A 4,730-nucleotide genomic window follows, 5' to 3' on the forward strand; every position below is an offset into this window, starting at 1 on the left:
AAGGCTTACAGGGTGGCGTGGCCTGGAGGGAGGGAGACTCCTTTTGTTCAGACAAGTTTACCTCCCTTTTCTTTGTCTCTGAAGCCAATTTCTGAATGTAGAACTTTATGGGGAGCATACATGCTTTACACAAAACCTCTCTTTTATGGGGTTTCAAACCCTTGGGGGACCCTGGGCAAGGGCAGGAGCTACAGGAGCCTAAATACAGGGGCTCCATTTAAGTTTGACCCCCTCGCTGTATTTCCCCTCGAGACGGCCACGCCATCGCGGGCGGGGGCTGTGGTGGGTCACCCAGCTCGAGAGCGGCGCCGAACCCCCCCGCTAGGGGGCCCAGGCCAGACCACCTGGGTCCAAACTAGGCTCGGCTGCTTTGGTGATTCGTGCCCCTGTGTGTTGTTTTCCAGCTGAAAGAACATCTCATTTCCAAAGTATTTAGAGCAGTATCTCTCAGCCTTGGGGGCACGTCAGAATCAACTGGAAAGCTTAAAAGGAAAACCAAAAACCAAAACCCCAATGTCCAGCTCTGCCCTGAACTGGGGTGAGGTCCAGGCAGCAGGAGTTTTTTAAAGCTCCCCAGGTGACTCCAATGTGCCGCCAGGTATCAGGAGTTTGCAATGGTAGTTAACAGAGCAAAGTTCCATCGCACAAGTGCACATAACAGAATATGGTGCAAAGAATGTGCATTTGCAAACTTCCCACAGAGTCCTGTGATCTGCTCCCCTCCTCCTGTGACCTTGGACGAGGGAGTTCACCTTCCTGTGCCTCAGAAGGCTCAGCCATAGCGTGGGAAAAGCAGCGGCACCTGCCTCGTGGGATTAGCATGACAACGGGAGACCACCATGTAAAGGGTCTGCCTCATGGCAGGCACCCACACACGCTGGCCTCGCCACGCCTGCTGCCCCCGCTCCTTCTGGAATCTCAGCCCCTGCGGCAGTGAAGAGCGAGTCCACGACTGCTTCACAGAACCCTCATCCCCAAGCAGGAGCTGGGCACTGTTGTCTCCATGTAACATCGCCTCTGGGAGCCAAGCAACTTGCCCTAGATCACACAGGGAGCTGCTGGCGTGCGCCCCGAGTCTGACTGACCTCAGAAATTGCTTTCTTGCCTCAGAGCTTCTGAGAAATTGTTACTTCTGCTTTGACATGGAAAAAGCCTACAATGTTTGAGAAAAAAATGTGTAATTCAGAGGAACAATAGCAAGGCTGTTGTAGAATGATTAGAAAATTCCAAATAGCAGTCCTCCATAAAGTACTGTGGGTTATCACAAACAGGAGAGGTGGGAACGGTGCGGCTTAGAAGAGAAGAGTTCTCAAGTTTGCTGACCTGAGTTCTCGCATCACATCGCTTAGGCCACGTGTATCCCTCCTCCGGCACAGCTTCCAGTGCTGTATCCAAAGTCCTTGGTCTTCACCCAGGGCCCACTCCAATACATGCTTACCCCACCTTCCCCAGGGAGGATGAAAAAGGCAAGAACATGCCTGGGAGCGTCTGTGAGTAATCCAGATAGTCGATGGATTCATTCTTCCTTTATTCCGTCCCGGTCACTGCAACTCATGGGATGGGATGGGGAGAAGGAGAAGAGTCTCTAATACTGATTCTCTCTCTCTCTCTCTCTCTCTCTCTCGCTCACTCTTTCTCTCCGACCAAGCCTAACCTATACTTGCTCATCATTAGCTCTGTAAATATTTTCTGAATAGACCTGTGTCAAGTCATAACTCCCTGCCCTAACTGACCCCATGCTCTCTTGCATCAACTTCCTTCTATGTACTTGGCGCGATGCGGTTATCCTGTGCCTTGGTGCCAGTTTGCAGTGTTAGGCAAATGAAGCGCACGGTGGGAAGAATGCTGTCTTACCCACAGGGCTGATTTGAAAAGACGGAGTGTCTCTTTCTTCTCACCCCCTGTTCTCAAGGTGGCACTGACTGCCAGCATTCTCTCTGAAGTCACAGAGCACAGAGATCTGGTTGACCTCCTGGGTGCAAGCAGTGCCTGTAGACAACCTGTGCTTCTTGCCACCTTAGGGGTGGGCTGAACTTGGAGATCTGGAGGCCAGTTTGGGCCAGGGAGTTCTCATGTTCCAGCACAATGCTGCTGATGTGAGACGGAGAAGAATATGTGTTTAGTGGAAACTGATTTTCAAATTCTCAGATGTCATCCAATTTTCATTCTTGGTAATGAAAGCCTTTGTCATTAGTCCCTTTATACACTAGCCAATGGGATTGTGAGATAAGGGTTGTTACAAGATAAGTTTTTAGCAAAAGGCTATACATATTAATACATAGATATATACATACATATGTATATACATACAGACCTGAGACATGAAAAGGTGTTGAAGATTTTATTCCACTTATGAGAAAACCAAGCAGATGTTATATTAATAACTGGTTCAAAAGAGAAATGCAGAAGCACAAATTAATATGGAGTAAAGAAATATTAAAATGAATTGCAAGTGGGGGTAAAACTGGTTTTCTGTGGGGAGGAGGGATGTCACTTGAACTTCTACCAGAGAGGAAAGATATTGCATATCTGTAAATTACCTGCTATTTACAGAGCTGTAACATAGCTCAAAGATAATGAAAGGCTAAAATCACCTAAACTGCAGGGGTGACTTTGAGACAAAGCATACTTTTTCATGGAAGCACAGTTTTCCTACAGCGTGAATGTGCCTTGGAATTACTCTAGGGTTGATATTCTTGAAAAGTGTCAGCCATTGGATTCCCTTTGCTATAAAGTACACGTGATGACTAAGAAAAATGCTGGATTAAATGGAATGAGGTTCATGCTTTCTAGACGTCCACTTGGGGATCAAGGGAAACTGTATTCAATTCCCCTATTATATGTTCTAACTTCTCTAATTCTATTTTCTGTGCCAGCCCACCTTAACTTCATTTTTACCAACTTTATTGAGATGTAATTTATATACTATATAGTTCACCCATTTACGTGTACAACTCAAGGAATTTTAATTTATTTACAGAGTTGTGCAAACATCACCATAATCTAATTTTAGAACATTTGAGTCATGTCAGACAGAATCCTTGAACCCGTTAGTAATCACTGCACTTCCCGCCCCCCAGCCTCTTTCAAATATACAATTTCCTGCTGACTCACAGAGTTGTGCCTCCATCCCCACCATTCTCTGCCAAAACATTTCCCTCACCTTAAACAGAACTTTTGTACCAATTGAACATTTCCTACCCCTGTTCTGGACCCTAGTAATCTGAATTCTAGTTTTGACTTGATGAATTTGCATAATCTACTTATTTCAAATAAGTGAGATCATGCAATATTTACCCTTTTGTGTTTGGCTTTTTTTCACTCAGCATGATGTATTCAAAGTTCACGCATGTTGTAGCATGAATCAGAACTTCATTCCTTTTTATGGTCAAATGATATTCCATTGTATGTGTATACCACATATTGTTTATCCATACATCTGTCGATAGACACTTGGGTTGCTTCCATCTTTCGGCAACTGCAAATAATTCTGCTATGACCATCATTGTGAAAATATCTGTTTGAGTCCCTGCTTTCAATTCTTTTGGGTATATGCTTGGAAATGGGATTAATGGGTCACATGGTAATTCTATACTTTCTGAGAAACTGCCAAACTGTTTTCCACAGTAAACTGTAGCTGTACCATTTTACATTCCCACCAACAATATGTGAGGGTTCCTATTTCTCCACATTCTAACACTTGTAACTTTCCATTTTTAAAAAATAGCAGCTGTTCTAGTGGATATGCGGTGCTATCTCTCTGTGGTCTGATTTGCATTTTCCTGAAGGCTAATGATGTTCAGCATCATTTCATGTGCTTATTGGCTATTTGTATATCTTCTTTGGAGAAATGTCTATTCTAGTCTTTTACTCATTTTATTTATTTATTTATTTTTTAATTCTTTTACTCATTTTAAAACTGAATTGTCTGTCTTTTTTGTTGTTGAGTTGTAGGAGTTACTTATATATGACAGATATTAAACTCTAACCAGATAAATGGTTTCCAAATATTTTCTCCCATTCTGTAGGGCATCTTATTTTCTAACATAATTTTATTTTAATTGTAGAATTGTAAGTTTACAGAAAAGCCATGCAGAAAATACAGAGTTCTCATATACCCCCCATTATTAACACCTTGCTCCTTGTTATAATTGATGAAATAGTATTATAATTGTACTATTAACTGTAGTTCACAGTTTACATTAGGGTTTACTGTTTATGTTGAACAGTCCGATGGACTTTTTTCTTAACAATTTTTTATTCTAGTACAATATATACAAAATTTCCCCTTTTAACCACATTCTAAATATATAATTCAGTGCTGTTCATTACATTCACAATGCTGTGCTACCATCACCACCAACCATTACCAAAACTTTCCCATCACCCCAAAAAGAAACTGCACCAATCAGGTATCAATACCCCATCCCCTATCCTTATCCTGGCCCCTCAGTAACCTATACTCTAGTTTCTGACTCTGATTTTCCTTGTCTAATTATTTAATATTAGTGAGATCATACATTATTTGTCCTTTTGTGTCTATCTTATTTCACTCAACAAGATGCTATTTTTTAAACAAATCTTTTTTGGTAAAAGCAATTTTACTTTTTAAAAAAGATGTATGTATGTAGGTATGCGTGTGTGTATGTATTTATCTCCCCCTTCCCCTCCTCCCGCCCTGCTGTTTTTACTGTTTGTGTTGTCTTCTCTTCTCATTTTCTCTCTTCTAG

General features: G+C 42.3%; 1 long non-coding RNA gene across 1 annotated transcript in view; it reads left to right on the forward strand.

Annotated features, from left to right (window-relative positions):
- The window catches only part of LOC101415362 (uncharacterized), a 70,683-nt gene that overhangs the window by 49,541 nt on the left and 16,412 nt on the right, over positions 1–4,730 (forward strand). The window lies entirely within an intron of this gene.

This window comes from Dasypus novemcinctus, chromosome 21 (assembly GCF_030445035.2).
Source record: "Dasypus novemcinctus isolate mDasNov1 chromosome 21, mDasNov1.1.hap2, whole genome shotgun sequence".
Classification (NCBI taxonomy): domain Eukaryota; kingdom Metazoa; phylum Chordata; class Mammalia; order Cingulata; family Dasypodidae; genus Dasypus; species Dasypus novemcinctus.